This window comes from Rhodamnia argentea, chromosome 4, assembly GCF_020921035.1.
Source record: "Rhodamnia argentea isolate NSW1041297 chromosome 4, ASM2092103v1, whole genome shotgun sequence".
Lineage (NCBI taxonomy): Eukaryota > Viridiplantae > Streptophyta > Magnoliopsida > Myrtales > Myrtaceae > Rhodamnia > Rhodamnia argentea.
Genome location: NC_063153.1, coordinates 20,113,122 through 20,131,148, shown reverse-complemented (window position 1 = coordinate 20,131,148; position 18,027 = coordinate 20,113,122). Strand labels below are relative to the sequence as shown.

General features: G+C 41.2%; 1 protein-coding gene across 1 annotated transcript in view; it reads right to left on the bottom strand.

The window, feature by feature from the left end:
• The window catches only part of LOC115752589 (disease resistance protein RPV1-like), a 90,212-nt gene that overhangs the window by 70,645 nt on the left and 1,540 nt on the right, over window positions 1-18,027 (bottom strand). The gene's annotated exons all lie outside the window — the stretch shown is intronic.

The following is an 18,027-nucleotide window of genomic DNA, read 5'->3' as shown; positions in this document are numbered from 1 at the left end:
AAGTTGGCCGGATAGATTTAATTTTCATTAATGCAAAATTTTTAAAATTAAATTTTCACAAATAAAAATTAAGGACTAAACTGGCAAAATTAAAAAATTTAGAATTGAATTAACAAAAATATAATAAATTTAAGACTTTTTTTTATAATTTATATGGTGAGCATCAATTGGTGATGCCGTGATGGATTACTTATATGAAACCCACGTGACGACACCGGGCAATGGAGAAATAAAACAAGCTAGACTTGACCTTAGCGCATGTTACCGAGCAAACTGCACAGTTTTCGGAATGTGTCAGACGCATGCAAGCAAGAAATACAATATATGGTTTTGTTATTCCGAGGACAACTTTGTCTTCTTTTCTACTTTCGATGAAACGATTCCAATGCATGTGCTTAACTATTCATTAACTGATACTTCATTGATTAAGAGCCATTATCACAAGTTTAGTTGATGCCTTTCCTAATTTGAATTGGTTCCCTTCATCTAGAGAATCATTGATCTGTCCGAAGCCAAAATATTTATACGCGTTTGATGCTATAAATAAATTACATACATATATAATATAGGGTGCGTTTGGAAATCACATTTGCAAGGTCATTTGGACCTTTAAAGTCCTTTGGGAAAAAGTTGAGCTATTTGATAATTTTTTTTTTTTGGCCACTTGGGAAAATGCTAGCATTGGCAAAGCTGAAAGACCGAAGCATGTTCATCTGAAAGCATGTTCAGCTGAAAGCTCAAAGCAGATGAACATGCTTTGGGCTTTTAGTATTTTCGGAATGCTATCTCTAGTGATTAAATGACTTTTATTTCTTCATATTTTTCCCTCACTAGCTTTATCGTATTCCCTTTTCACCCTAGCTAAGGCCAGATCGTGGCTTCAGAGAGCCGCTTGAGGGACGTTGGTGTCGGGTTCCCTGGGTGGCGCGCCACCGACGGCTGTCTCCCGGGGTGGCGCAACACCGGTGGCCGCTTGGTTCGCGGGACACCATCTGCTGTCGCGTAGGCTTGCCATTCTGTCCCTGAACCCAATCTGATTTCCAAATGCAGATCTAGTTGTCACCTAGGTTCGCTTGTGTGGATCAATAAGTGTGGGGCTAGGTCGCTCAACCTTGGCGTCGGGCATGGAGGGGTGGGGCAGGTGAAGGGTTAGTAGGTGAGGAGGTCGACCTCCAGTTCGTAGAGGACAAAAAGCTGGCACTCGATCCGCCGACGCTTTGTCCCTCTCTACCTCCTCCATCGTGGGTGATGGCGATGGGCACTCTCCAGTAGTCTTCTGCGTTTCTTTCTCTGGCAAGCCGCGAAGAACAAATTAAATTTTTTTTCTGGGTTTTTCTATCTTTTGAGTGAGAATATGGAGAGAGAGCGAAGTGAAGAAGAAAAGAGGAGCTCCTGAACTTGCCTAGACCCTCTGCTTTTCGTTTTTTCTTTTCATTTCAAAGGTGCTTTGAAAAACATAGGCAAAAATAAATTATCTACACGCTGTTTACCTTCACCAAATACACCTTCACTCAAAGCTCACTGGGGAAATGACTTTGCATTCCCCTGAAGTCGAATCAACCGCGCCCATAATCTAAATTCCTTCGACAAATGATATCCGCCTACTAATACTTCACATTTTATTCTACTGTTTCGAGGGACATTTATTGTCGTTCATACTTTCTATGAACTCTTTTTTATGCACACGCTTTATTATTAAAACAAAATTCTTTAAAAAAGACCCTCTAGTGCAGAAGAAGTTGATTATAAAACCATGCCAGCAAATAGTCTTGTACACAAAATAATTGAAAAACACCGGTAGTCGCTTAAAGTTGTTCATCCACATTTTTGTGATGATGGATAAACTATATATATTTCCATCTAGGCATCATCCTTTGAGTGATCATTTCAATTGGGTCACCATTCCTTTTCACTTCTAGTAGTCTTCCTTTCCGCGTGATTAGTCGTTGCCCTTTAGGGATTATCCCGTGACGGTCCTATCTCAGCGCTAGATAGAGTCAAGATGCATGTGGGGATTGTTTATTGTTTAGATGAAGAACTAATATACAAAGACCAAGACCTCCTTTGAGTCTATTCTTTTCTCTTTTCTCTTCTCTTTTTTTTTTTTTTGCATCCGATTCCGTCATCACCCTAACTTTCTCTCATCTATAATCTAGTAGTCTCCCTGTGCTCGCGCTTAGTCGTTGCGTTCTAGGCATCATCCGGTGGCGCTTCTATCTTGATGCTGAATAGAATTTCTCATTTTGACCATAATGATTGTTCTTGGAAGTCTCCTATCGAATTCAATTCATCTCAAACAGACCAGACGGGCGACTGGGGAAACCCCATCTCCAGGATTAAAATGGAGTTCATGTTTTTGGTGGAATAAGATATTTGCTAAGCAAACCGTCGCTAATTTCCTCCTCGGAGTTCAATACGTCTAGAAAAGGACGCGGTTCAGTTGTTAAGTTGCCGTGTTCATGCGAATCCAAAACAACCTTTCCAGAATGGAATCGTCAGGAGATCATGAGCATGTGTAAAGATCTTCTTTTGATTTACTTATCTTCTGAAACAGAGTTGCCTACATCCAAGATCTGCGAAGAAAGTGCATTCAATTTTACAAGGGCTTTTTACTGCAGAAACATCTTCTTTGATTGTCTCAGTCTGTTGTTTTCCTGAGTTGCAGATTCAGCAATGGATCATATTTGGCAAACTTGGCTGTTTCGTCCAATATTCTTATAGATTCATGGACTGCAATATCTGTACCTCAAGGGGACAAACCCGTAACCATCGACCATCCAGATTACAATATCATTGCCTTTGTCAGCTCGCTGGAAACTACAGGAGATTCGGGTCTTTTAACAGTGACCCCTGACTTTCAGTTCCTATGCTCCGATACTCATCCATCGTTTCAGATAAATGAAGCTGCTTGTTCTCAGTATGACCGTCTTCATCGCGAGTTCCATCAACTACGAGAAAAGGTAGCCCTTTTATCCATTCTCTCGAGTTATCCGTTACTGGTAGCTATTAGTTGCTGTGAGGTCTCAAAAGGACATCTCAGTTTAGGAGTCATCTCAAGATACGCGCGCTTGTTTCCTTCGTGAAACTTATCCGATGAGAAGTGACGGCAATGTTGTGCTAGAGAAGTATGCTTTTTTTCGTTCTTTTTTAGCATGGTTGCGATCGTAATTCAGTGTCTTCGTCGTGTGATTGTTGAATCAGAGTAATGTTACAAAAATTGTTAGTGAAGGACACTTGGCGTTTGTTGGTTATGATGGAAAGCAACATATATATTTTAACATGCTGAAGAATGAGAGTTTGTGCCAAATACTTAGCAGCGAATACAGCATAATTGGCACTTCATTTATGATTTTGTGCGCATTGCTCTTTTCCAATGCCCACCACATTTAAACATGAGAAAGTTTATCAACCGTTGTTACTGTCGATTATGTTATAAGGTACAGAAGACCGTAAAAACGATGGGATTTGACAGGTAAAAGTACAATGAATTATGCATTATCAAAATCGCAATAAAATTCATGCCCAATTGATAGATTCTACAGGGTTAAACGGATTAACGGGAGATTCAATAGATTGGATCAATTATAGGCCAGGATATTACTCCAGCACTCAATGGAACTAGATGCAACTTCACATTGAGGTCCACACTTTGGTTATTCACATTCTCATTTGTCCCTTGGAGATTAATTTCACTAGTTGAATCGGCGCATGTTCATCAGAGCGGAATCACTGTCCCGGATACATATGAGCATTTTCATTTGCTCCAACAGACTTTGCACTGATGCTCATTCTGCTTCAATGCAGGTTAAGACTTCTTTCGAGCCAGCGGATCCTAAGCCCTATATCATCACAGGACGACGTCTGAACGGATCTGTTGCCTCCCTCTTTACTTTGTCGCTTCTAAACACGCTTGATTCTACCAAATACAAACTCATTCTTTGCATCATTCTAAACGGGTCGTCGGCTTAGTCTCGACCAGAGCAGCGACGATGAAGAAACTCATGGAGCAGGACAAGTTTCCTCTGTTGAGGTTGCGGTTGTTTCATCGGTCAGGGAGCACCAAATGGATCGACATCGCTGGCTGAGTGGCAGATGTTGCTTGTGAATCTATTCAACTCCTCCTCTGCCTTTTCTTGAACGTTTTGTAGGTAGTACCCTTTACGTGTGCTGCCCCATAGTGGAGATATGTGTTCTCCCTCCTCAATCGTCAACCTCCTGCATGCTGAATACTCCTCTTAGCCTCTTCTCCGATTGTTCCACCTCCAAGGAGAGCAAGAGTTTTTTCTTTTCTTTCTCCCAGTGATCACCTTTTTCCTCTCTCACGACTTTCTCTCCATACTGTGATCGTGTATGTGAATGAAGGAACCTCCAATGGCCGTGTCTTACGATTGAATTGGCCCCCCCCCAAAATTGTGAGCAAAGTTATGCTTATATAAGCTCAGATTTAGGGTTTTCTTTAAGAACAAAATCTGTTATTTTCCTAATCTGGAGCCCGAGGGATTATTCAAATCAAATTGCTCAATTATCTAACATTTTCCAACTTGGCATTTATTGCAATTTTCGGCTAATTAATATGTGCAATGGGCTTGGCTGAATTTGTGCTCTTGTGAGCTCATTCACGCATTTTCAAGCCCGAATTAAGGCTCATTTCAAATAATGGACATCCAACTACAAGTCTTATTAATTAAGCTCAAATGGACTAGATTAAGCTTGAAAATGCGTCCAATTAGCTCACAAAAATTCGGCACTCCCTCTAGCCATAGGCGAAAATTTCAAGTAGAGTTTGGTCCGGCCGCATGTCGAAATTAAGCTCAATGACTCACCTCTGACATGATTGAAAAAAAATAAATATGCAATGCATGAGAAATTATTTTTGCGAGAATTATGACTAATTCTCATTTTATGCTTAAATAAATGATTTGCTAAAAAGCAAAATTTAGGTGTTAACAGCACTGTGTCATTTGGACGAGCTCTTAAAGGAACCATTTGCTCGAAGCATAGTTCCAAGAGAGAACAGAGATTGAGATCTTACTATCCTTAATGGCTTGAGGAAGTTTCGTGCAAATGTCCTCACTTACGCAAAGATCGTCATCGTCTTTGAACACGCGGATTCCAGCATCGATGAGGCCATTGTGGAGGTGATCCATGAAGGTTTTGTGAGCATCCTTGTCGCTAAAGCTCAAGAACACATCGTAGTTGTTACTTCCTATCGAAGTGGCGGGCATATCAAATGCACCGGCGTCATCTGCTTTCCGTGGCGCACTCTTTTTGTTGTTCTCGACAAAATTGCCCGCATGCACAGGGCGTGGCGCTCCGATAATTTGGCAATCGCCAAAAGTGAAATATAGTCTATCGAATGACTAAGAATTTTAGTTTGATGCAAGATTGGGTATTAAGGAATTAGAAATCGGAAATTGGAAATTTTCAAGATCATTGTTCGAATCGGACTAAATTTTGATTAAATGAGTAATCGCGTCCTAAAATTAGAAAATTTCACATTGAGCCTCATTTGGGCTAAATTGACTCAAGTTCGGATTGTCGCGACCTAAAAATTAATTTAGATTAATGGATTATTAGGTTAATTAGATGAATTAACTAACCTAATACGGACTCTCCCAAGCCCTACCAATTCGCAACTCAGGTTTGATTTTTTTCTTTTGTCGGAGCCACCACTAATCTTTTTTGGTAGGTAGATTAGATACCTAAATAAAGTACGGGAGAATACTTTATTTTCTACTAACCAGAGATTTAGGATTCGGGTACTTGATTATGTTAATTTTTAATTAACACCCTTTCGGTACCAAATTTCATGAAAATGTCTTTTCTTGATTGATTATGCAAATTGAATGTTTTTTTTTTTCGTTTTCCCTTTTATTATTTTTTTTCGAATTTCTTTTAATCTTGAATTTGAACAAAGTTAAACAAAAATGCCCATAATATGCCTTAATTTCTGAATTTTTCGATAAATCTTCTAATTCCCGAAGATCCAGGCTAGAGCGAGATTTTATTCGCTACATTCTCGGGGATTCGAGCTAGTATGCGAATAGGGGTATAAGATGTCAACATCCCTTCTCACCAAAGGGCAGAATACAAAATCTTATACTAAATTGCCGTCCCATCCCATAAGATCATGGTTAAGGCTTGCAATTTAATATTCCGAAAGAGTCGGGCACAAAGGAGCATATATCATAGGCATGTTTGTTCGAAAATGTTCAAAATTAAAAAAGGTCAGCCAACTACGGATAGGTACCGAAATTTTAAAGGGGATAAGCCCCTATCCACAAGGGATTCACATCTTTTAAATTAGGAAAATTATCTCTTGAGATTTGAAATGAATATTTTTGATAATTATCCCAATTCAAAAAGATATATTCAATATTTCTGAAAACCTTAAGTTTGATCGAAGATATACTTAAAATTCGAGAAAATGCCAATATCTTATCAAATATGATTAAGATTCCTCAAAATCAAACTACCACAAGATATGCCAGAATCCGAAAAAGATAAGCATGATATCTCAAAATTTATTCAAAAAAACTTCAAACATGCATGAGTAGGCAATAAATTTTCTTGTGGATATGGTCCGAAAATATGCACAAGATTTCATGGATTCGTTTCGAATTTCGAAAATTGAGCAATCATAATCTATTGATATTTAGGAAAATATTCAAATCAAGCAAATATCTCGAGAATATCATGAGATAAGCTAATTACCTAATTTCAAAAGAAATCAAAGCAAAAATTTTGGCACCAAACAAGCTTCTTGGACCAAACGATAGGGGACTTGTGTGCACACCTAAAGGGGTTCGGCTCAACTTGGTTTGTAACAGCAATCTAAGAACCAATTCACCTAAGAAATAAGCCGGAAACAGCGAGGATATTGTACCAAAATAGTGGGGTAATCGGCTCAAACAGTGAGCAAATAATCCGCACCAAATCAAAAAGTAAAACCATCGAAACAATGCTATTTTTTTTTTTTATCCTGGACAGCAGCGAAATAACCCTGAAATAGTGGCAAACTCCAATGCCAAATCTGTAGTAAAACGGTCCCGGAACAACCCCCAACAACAGCAAAAATTACACAAAATAGCGAGGAAAATGAGCTCCGAATAGTGCTGAAAATTATGGCCAAACAGCAAGTTGTTCGACCTTGAGCAGTAGCAAATTTGAGCACTGACTAGTAGGGAAAATGAACAATGAGCAGTAAGAAGAAAATGCGCAAAAACAGCAGGGACAGAATACAAACCGTAGCAACAGCCTAAAAATCATAGGAAAAGCTCTTGAAAAACTACAATAAAAGCTTGAAAACCGCAGCAATAGGCTTAAAACCGCAGCTACAGCTCCAAAAAACCACAAGGAAAAGAAGGGAAACCACCGGGGAAGAGGCAACCTAAGATTGATTCTTCCTTATCATCCAAAACTCGCCTCTCTCTTGCCTTCCTAGGCATAACTATGTATTTATAGAACAAAGGGTTGCACGCAAGCGTAGGTTTACCGACGACCGTTTGATTTAGAAACTCTTATTAGATATCGATCGTTGGATTGAAAATTCTGACTTTTGAGGAGTTCTATTTATTAAAAATAGCTAGAATTTTCGTCCAAATGAGGACTCCCACAAGTTGGACCAAAATTCTAGGCTTTTGTGGGCTCATTTTGTCATTTCGGACCCAATTGGACCTTAACTAATCAAATGGATAATTAATTTAGGCCTTTTTGCAATTTTAAGAGCTCAAACGAGCTATTTTAAGTCCAAAATTATGATGAAAAATTCGACATCCCCTCTGGGCCTCATTCGAAATTTTCAAACTAGTCTAGTCCAGCCACCTATCAAATTAAACTCAATTGACCCGACATCCGACCCTAAATGCCATAACATGCTTTTGATCGACAGAAAATAAATGTGCTATGCATGATAAAATTATTTTTGTGAGAACCAATAATAATTCTCATTTTTATGAATTGATAAATGAAAATTAAAATTTAGGTGTCAACACGGATTAAATAACCCTCCGTCGGGTTTCCGGACACCCGAATTACCTAGGATGTGAAATTACCAAAATACCCCAGCCAATTTGTGAAATTACGAAAACACCCCTAGGGTTTTATGAACTAAGAGACAAGACCATTAATCTAGTGGGTCCCACCTTATCACCTTAGCCTTGGTAAAAAATTCCAGAATATATATATATATATATATATATCTATATATATCTATCTCTCTCTCTCTCTCTCTCTCTCTCTCTCTCTCTCTCTCTCAGTGTACACGTTTCCCCCCCTCAACCAACTTGCTTTAGCCCTTTTTCTTCCCCTCGTTTCTTCATTTTCAGAGACAACTTTGTTCACCTCAAACTGCCTTGACAAACTATGACACCTATAGAATCTCATCAATACCACGGGACCACCGCCGGAGTCGCCGGAAAGCCGGCCGCAAGAAGCCTTCTCGACTTGCCCCGTTTTCCGTCGGGTCCGGGTTGCTCTTGCCTTTTCGCCTCTAGTTGTTGGAGACCAGCCACCACCACTCATTTCGACCCCCTCCTCAGACTTCCCCGACCTCCAACCACCACTTCCGACCGCCGGTAGCCGCTACAAAGCCTCCAAAGGAGCCAAAACACCCACCGACCCGGTCCGCTCTGTTTTAGGCCCCCGGAGGCCGGGCTCTGTTCATGATAGCCAACCACCGCGACAACCCCTTCCTCCGCCCAACCCCGACCACTACGGACTCCCCAACACCCCCTCAAACCATCACCACCAGCCCTACGAAGCCCCGATGCCATTGAAGCCCCCGAGCGGCTCCCAACCACCCGCCCTGTTTCGGTTGCCCTTGCCCTATTTCGCCACTGCAGCTTTTGTTCGCGGTCGTCGACGCCAGCTCTAGCCACCGTGAGCCACCACCGACCACCATCACCTTCCTCCGACCACCCCCACACAACCACCGTCGACCTCGGAGCCGACAAACACCCGTAAACCCCCAAAATAGCCACGATCAGCCCCTGCCATGCTCTATTTCTGCTGTGGGTGCCCTGTTTCTGGGCTAGGCCGGGTCCGTTGGGCATGTTTGGTGGACCTGCGAATTGGGCCTCAGCCCAATCTGCTGTGGGCTGTTAAGTTGGGCCTTATATTAGGCCCGTGGACCCATTTAACGGAAGGTTGGGCCCGTAGTTCGAGGATTTTGGTTCGCGGTCCGTTCGAGCCCAAAGTTCATGCCGAGGATTTTTTCGAGGATCGTCGTTGGCCTAACCTCGCTCAATTAACGATGAGTCGACCTCTAATCCTTGGTTAGGTCATTAATTACGTTCGGAGTTAGTTTAATTAGATTATTAGGGTGTTTAGGTAGATTAATTAGGATCGTGATAGGCTAGAGACTCGATATAGGTTAAGTGACCCTAATCATCTAAGCTAGTTCAAATGTGATTGGTTGGGATTAAATTAGTTGATCGATTGGATGATTTTGCTCGACCGTGAGTGAATAGCGAGTTAGAGGCAAACGTGCAATGGAGTAGATGAATGAATTAATTTATGTGCAATTGAATTGATTGTTCGTTATTAATAGTTATTTGTGCACAATTCATGGTATATATGGATGATTGGATTAATTATCTTGATAACTGATTGATTGAATTAGTTGGTTGGTTGGTTGATGGACAATCACCCCGGTTATAGATACTGAGTCCGGTGGATAATACGCACGTATGGATGACTTTACATGAGCGTCGGTTGCATGAATTGCATGACAGAGGTTGTGAATGATTTTGAGTACGTTCGTCTCGCAATCGACTAAATGTAAAGATAAAATGAATTGATTGTTGATTGTACTTGAATGGTCACATGATGGATTATTCTCGACAATGTCGTATCATGTCGATCGGAATCCCACGACTTGTTAGATGCATGCCTTTCCGTGTCGTCGGATTGAGCAAATGCCTATCGCAGCTTGTGATGGATCGAAGCCCTTATGGGGATTCCTAGTAGTTCCGTGCCGTGTCGATCGAAATCACATGGACTATCGGATGCCGTCGCCGGAAGTAAGGGACAAAGCCTAATCCCGCCGAGAGACATTGCCGGTCGTAGTGTAAAGTCACACCGGTTGTGTGCAATTAGGCCGGATGGCTGTTAATAATCGGACCACGTGTGGTGTCTGCGTGTGCGATTAACATGATGTCCATGGATTGTTATGTGTGGCATATTAAGTTGAGTATTGCATACTATGTGATTTTCAGCATATGAGCTGTATGTGATTGGGATATTTATATGTCAATATGTGATTGACTGATAGGACTCTCTAGATGAATCAAAGCCCTAACCGGGCTTAGGCGTTGACTCACGGAGATTTTTATCTCACCCTATGTTAACCATTTCAAGTCCATAGTGATGCAGCGACTCGTCGGGTTCGAGGTCCCGATCAACCAATCCTACAATATCGTGTATCATCCATAACCGGGGACGAATAGGACTTGGGAACTTCACATCACCACGATCCGGGTGGACGAAGGCTTGCCGCAACGTGTGGCACATGTCTTTAAAGCCTGGTTCTTGGATGATGGGGTGGAAACTTGGGGCCTACTCCGTGGATTCGAGGGGCCACCTGACATGGTTCCACCTGTTCCGTCCCGGGTTCCGATGAAACTCGATTCGCCGGACGGTGAGATCGTAGACCCCGAGCACGACTTAGACACCGACCTTGACCCGATTGAGGAAGATATCATTGAGCCTTCTTCGGAGCGTTCGTTGGCTTCCGACTACGACCCTTCACCATGACTTTGAGGGTTCGTAGACTTTTGATATGTAATGACGTGGATTTTTGGGAGTACATGAGAACTTAACCCTACCCGACCCCCGTACCTTTTTGTTGGTCTTAGAAAGCCGCCCTGAGGAATGGGGTTGTACTTGACCGTAGCTCTGTAGGATTAATAATCATCTACTTTTACTACTGTATTGACAATTGTTTTGGTATATGACTGATGTTGTTGATCTTATTTCTATCCCTACTGTTTTTCTTGAATTGGGAGAGTTCGCGTTTCCGCATGCGTGCTATAGTATCGACGGTCGATAACATACCTGCGACGTTATCCCCGATGACCGGAGGCGTTTTGGTAGGGATGTCGCGTACTCGAGAGTCGAGACGTGAGACAGGGCACCTTTCATTTTCACTTCTTCAAGAAGATGAGCCTGCAGAGTTGAGATTTCTGTAGTTTATACTTCAAGATTGCACGTCGATCAAGAGGGAAGAAAGGGAAACTTTGCTTGAAGAGGCTCGACCGGTGAAGTGGGTATCTTTGCGAACCAACCACGTTCTTTCTCTTATGATTCAGCTGTGGCTTGGCAATGAACTAAGTTAATTGACCAGGACTTAGCAAAGTGCTGGGTCGTCGCGTTCTAGGCGTTATCTGGCGAATGACCATTGTTTGGATTGAACATTTACTTTCACATGAGCCAACCTGTGAAGGTGTACATTCATAACATGTACAGGCTGGCATTTTTCACAAAAACTAAAATAGCGACGATCAACGTGCATTTCACTATGGATAGAATCATAGAGTTCACCAAAAAGAGAGAAGAAAAAAAAAAGTCCCGAACATTACGAAGGATTGAATTGGATGCGGCATGAGCACGTCGATCCAATCTAGTGACGGGTGGCGGCGGATTGGCGTCCCTTGGTAGCAACGAGAACACTATGCATGTAAGGAAAAGAAGGCCTGTGATTAAATCGCCGCAAATTATTTTTTATCACAAAAAATCTCAAACCGATATACTTGTAATAAACTTATCCCAAATTGATACACTTGTGATAAATTTACCCTCAGTTAGTTCTCGTTAAATTTTACCGTCAAATGGCTGGGTTGGATGACACGTGGTAGTTGACGAGTGTAGCCATTTGAGGTTTTTACCCTACGTTTGTCACAGGTGTATCGATTTAAGGCTTTTCGTGGTACTAACTCAATTTTAACAGAAACAAACAGAGAGTAAATGTGTCACAAGTGTACTAGTTTGGGATAAATTTATCATAGATTTATCAGTTTAGGGTTTTTTATGGTTAAAAGAATAGTTTATGGTAAATTTATTTCGGGTTCACCGGTTTCGGGATTTTACATGGTCAAAAAATAATTTGGGTTAAATTCAACACCAATGTAGTAGTTTGAGTTTTTGGGATAAAAAAATAATTCGAGATAAATTTATTATGAATGTACCAATTTAAAATTTTTCGTGATATTAACCGATATGATTTCATACAACCACCGTACCATGTGACAAAGAGACTTATATGTAAGCATCGCGGTCTTCGTCGGCCCCACCAGTGGACATTTCTGAAGAATTAGCAATTTGTTGTTTGGGTGAACGTTGACCGAGCTTCATATGCCGTTTAGGCGATTATGTTTCTGGATTAATAATTTCACGGATTCAACTATGCCCAGGGCAAAAACTTTTTTTTTTTTTTGGTGAAGGTAAGAATTATATTGACTTCTGGCAAAAGCCCAACTATACATCAAAAGAGACCGGACACTACAAAAGCTTGCACTTAAGCTGACACCAATAGATGTCGGGACAAGTGCAAGAGTGACTCGGTACAAAAGGGAGCCACAGCTCGCGTGTAATGAGAAGGCCCGGCCAAGCAGGAAACCGGACAAAGACAAACAAGCAATCAGAACGACCCTCAAGCTAGGTAAATACAATAGGGTCGATATCCCAGCTCGCCCGCAACCTCCTATTGCGAGGAGTATCTTGTACATGGTTGAAGGTAAGCGCCTTGTCTCTTACAACCTTGAGAAGGTACTGTTTGATTGCCGGTATGTAGAGGATCTTGTTGCGGAACAATATGCGGTTCCTCTCACTCCATATGATGTGACAAAGAGCCCCAAAAGAGAAACGGGCGATCTGGTGGTGGAAGGAACGACCACCGATAGGGCAAAAACTTTTGCTCCACTAAAGTGGAGAAATTAAAACTTTCCAAAAGAGAGTTAGATTGTTACAATTAACAAAGCATTCATTCTCGTCGAGTTGAAGCCATTTGTAAACGGATTTGGATTGCCTAACAATGAAATTTCCATGACATGCGTGATATTACTCAAATTTAACCATCCAAATGAAAATGGACGGCCTGATTTGAGCCACGTCATGTGTTAAAAGGGAGAGAAAAAATGTGAGTGAGAATTTTTTTGAGGTTTGAAAAATTTTGAATCCCAAACGTGACTCAAATCAGGCTTTCTATTTTCATTTAGACGGTCTGATTTGAATAATATCATGAATATTACGGAAATCCCAATGTTAGGTAATCCGGATCGTTTCTAGACGGTCTCAGCCGCTCCAACGAGAGTTTCCGATCAGGAAGCGGTTAGCTCCAAGAGGTGTGCTCTGCAAATCTCCGCCTTCCCCTGCGTCAATTGAGTTTCCAACTTCGGAAAACAGAGCGCGAAAATCATGAAAATGAGTAGGTTGATTAGTTTGTTGACCGTCATAAGGAAGAGTAGCTTCCAATGCCACTTTCCCTTTCACGTACTCCCTCTTTCATTTTCTTTTTGACTTTTTTACGTAATTTTCCCGGAATATTTACACTGAAAATTAGTAAACAGGTATTCTTAGTCTTAGTCACACATGAGATCAATTGCAAATTTTATAACAATGTTTATAAATAACATGAAGCAAAATTTACGAGCCAAAATGATGGTATTTATGAAAATTTTATACGTAACACAACCAAAGTTCTGAGGAAAATTAACATCCTTTGAGAAAAAGTTCATATCGCTGTGCCTGATATAATAGACCTGGTTGGTCCTTCCCGCGGTCCTCTCGTGTTTAGTGGGTAGAACCTCCAATTCTCTTCCGGTGCAGTGGCATCTGTAACAAAGGATCGTCATCTGATTAAGCAAAAGTTCAAGGAAAGATGGACATTCATGGATCCAGATCAGTTCTCAAATATTCCAGCAGTAAATTAAAAGTACCTGTTTTCATTCCTACAATGGACGGCTCCCGTTCATAAAGCCCAACGCAATGCAAATACCTTATAGAACGTCCCCGTTGCATCCCTATCCCGGATATTTGGTTCGGATCTCACACCATTGCCAAAATTACACTGAAGCTCCTGGTCATTCAAAGCATCAGGGGCTTGAGAAATTGTCATCACCAAAGGGAGAACGAAAAGAAGGATGCAAATTCGATATGTAAAGGCACTGACTGATGGTAAGAACATGTCAGATGGATATAGGCATAATGAAAAACAAGAAGAGCGGACCATGATTCCTCCTGGAGTTTCCACCATACTGGATGTTACTTTTGACAGTCTGGAGTAAATGAATCCACCCTCAAATTGATCAATCTATGTATTAGCATCTCAATCGGTGAACCAAGTTGAATATGGATCCGTGGAAATTCATCATCTCACCGTCGGAATCCTGTTTTTGAGAAATGTAGAAATCTTATGATGGTGCAACCAGTGGCGTATTTATCCACGACAGAATAAGTGGACATAAGCTTCTAAAAATGCAATCAAAACCTCACTGACATGAGTACTTCCTGTGATCAATCAATTGTTAGAAGCGTTATCCCACAAAGGGTTTCAACAGGAGTGAGATACATGCAGACCACTAACTAATAGCTTAAGCTTTTGGGTGAAACTTTCCCTAACAAGTAGTAATGAAGTTCTGTTTAGAATACATGAATGAAGGAAAGAGACACATAATAAACGTCCCGTGCTCTAGGAGAAGGTGGGAAAAGGTCAAAATACTCTGTTTGCATAAGAACATATTCATATCATGTCAAAAATGAAAAGTCCTTTCTTCGTCCTTCTGCATAAATGGGACAAACACACAGCGACAGAAAACCAATTTTAATTGAAGTAGGAGAAAAGTAGTACTTACACAAACGCAGATTGATACCATGTCGAGGATGAAGAATCTCTTACTATTTGACTGAAGACATCTAGTATACTTTTGGGGTCATCCTGATCTTTTTCAATCTTGTCATGACCACAAGCCAGATAACACTGAAGCATTACATTTACTTGCTTGAACAACTTCCCCCAGTTCCTGGCACTAAGATGGAAAATAACATCACGCCAAAGAAAAGCCACATGCAAACTGCAAATATTGATGAAAATGAAAGCTGGTAATCTCGACAGAGAAACCGCAGTTTACCTGCTATGTTTACATTTAGTAGGAGACTTGAGCCATCTCCAGAGTTAGATCTTTTTTCGTGCGGCCAAATATTTGAATCTTCTTCATAATTCTGTCATGCGGCGCATTATTCTCAACTCAAACTTTCTGGGGTCGCTTGCATCAAATTGTACCCGGTACCATCAGTCAGGGAACCTCAGTCAGCCTCTTGACGTTATTTTTCCCCTCTAGAATCATGACTTGTCTTGTGCTAAAAAGTCTGGTACTTTCTCGAGCGACCTGCACCCATCCCTATCAAAGTGCTCCAGGGATTCTATTATCTTATTGTGGCACCGAATTTCGACTAAGCTTTCGCACTTACTAACAATCAGTCGCTTCAGATGCTCCGACTCTGAAAGGTCCAGCACCTGAATGTGCTTGCGTGCAGAGATATTCAACACTTCCAGGGATTTCAATTGGCCAAGGCCTCGTATCTCAAGGAGATTATCCGCCTCTCCACCATGTATTTGCAGGTATGAGTACTTGACCGAGTCTAAATCTTCCAAGTCGTCGCGGTTGGATGAATCTGTGTTTGTGGATACGTCCAACTTTCTCAGGGATTCTAAACCTTCCAGACCGTTGAGTTCCATCAGCTCATAGCATTGCGAGAGCTCTAATTCCAACAATGATTTCAAGTTGGAAAGATTTGGCAAGGTTTTCAACTTAGGACATGTCCGAACACAAAGCTTCTGTATGTACGAGGGAAGCTCCGGGATGCTCACGAGAGACGTGCAAAGGTGAAGGGTGAGCATCCTCAGATACCTTAGGTGAGAGAGCGATGGAAGTGTGGGACTACGACAGGTGAGCTGGAGGGACGATAAGAGGGAAGGAGGTTCCGGCAGGGATTGAAGTTCAGTACAGTAAAGCAAATCAAGGTGTTGGAGACTGGAAAGCTCCTGGAAGTTTTCCGGCAAGCTAGAAATGCTTGCCTTATCTAGACGAAGTGTCCTCAGAGAAGGCAATCCACCTTTATCAACAAAAAATTGTTCTCTCAGTTTATGGCAGGCTGTGGCATCTAACTCCTGGAGGCTTTCCAATTTTCCAATACCACTCGGTAACTTTTCTATCTCGTTATGAGAAATCCTCAAAATTTCCAGTTTCTTCAATTTCTCGATGGATTCAGGCAATACCGTAATACTTGTAGATGACAAGTCCAGCTCAACCAACTCCCCCAGCTCCCCAATTGAACAAGGGATCTGTTTCAAAACGTAGCAGCGCTCCAAGGACAAGTGCCGCAATTCCCTAAGGGCCACCAAGGACTTTGGAAGCTTTTTTAATCTTTTACAGTTGTTCAGGATTAGCATCTCTAAACTTTTAAATGCAGAGAGATCAGGGATGGTCCTCAATTCTGAGCACCCCGAAAGATTGAGAACTTTCAACCACTCCATCCTAATGGAACTCCATCCTCCCCAGTTTTCACCAATATAACCACCTGACAAATCAAGTATGAGTAATTTCTCCGAATGGACATTGGTCGCCTGGAACAAGTTAGGACATCTCTCCCACTTTAGCCATCTTAGTTCAGAAAGCGAATCCTCAAAATCTCCATAGAAAACCACTGCACTCCCGTGGAGGAACCTCAGGTGACGCATTCTTTTAAATGTCGCTTGCTCCATGAACTTGCTTGAACCATCTTCGTCGAGACGTAGTGCCCCAATTCTTTCAGTTTCCTGCGACTAAAGATTTGAGTATCGTAAGTATATGACATCTTTTTCTAATTACAGTAGCATAATATGTCATTGTTCAAATCCATATATAGATGCTAGGAAAATTAATACAAGGGAAATAATCTCTGCCGTGAGGTCCAAAATTCATATCAGTTTAGAGAATTCATGTAAAAAAAAAAAGCAGAGCAACGATAGAGATAAAAATTACCTCATTTTTCTTAAGTACATCCAAGGCTTTCGTATAGTCCCACAACATGATTCGATTCATAGGCGATATGTAAGCTTCTTCATGAGCAATGCTCCTACCAAGGTCTCTCAGTTGATCATGCATTTTCAACTCATGATTATCTCCTTTTTTTATTAGCGACATAAAACACAATTTTTCAATCCCCCACCTTGGAGATAAATAGCATGCTTCCCACATGTAGGATGCAATTCTTACATCAGTTCCAATGAAGAAACAAGCAATATCCAAAAATATATGTTGTTCGTCACGGCTCAATGCATCATAACTTATTCTCAGCTTCTTTTGCACTTCTTCATGTGGCACATTTTTTAACCTCTCGAATGTGCCTTGCCATAATTGTCGTTTTTTCCCCCTCAAAAACGAACCTATTACTTCGAGAGCTAAGGGAAGCCCTCCGGTGGTGGATATGATAGCATGAGAGAGTCTCACAAAGCCATGCGGAGGAGAGTTACTTAGAAAAGCATGTCTACTAAACAAGATCAATGAGTGATCTCCATCAATTTCCTTGTGTTCGTAATTGCAGTTCACTTCATCATCATCATCGAGAACCGATTTTATTCTGGTGGTGATAATTATCCTACTTCCCCTCTCAAACCAGTCATGCTTCCCAACCAAATGTTTCAGCTGATCTTTATGATCCACATCATCTAGAAGAATAAGTACTTTCTTACCTGTACATCTTGATTCCATGGTCCTAATTGCTTCATCCGTATTAGACGCTTGATCCTTTGCCTTCAATATATCACATATTAATTGATTTTGCAGACTTAAAATGCCGTTGCGCTGTGAGGATTCTCGAATATCTGCAATGAAACTACGATGCCAAAATTGGTCGAAGAGCTTATTGTAGACGGTCTTGGCTAAAGTTGTTTTACCAATACCCCCCATTCCATGAATACCGATGATTTTGGTAGCATTGGGGTTGTCATTCAGCAATCTCAAAACTTCTTCTACAGCATTATTAATTCCC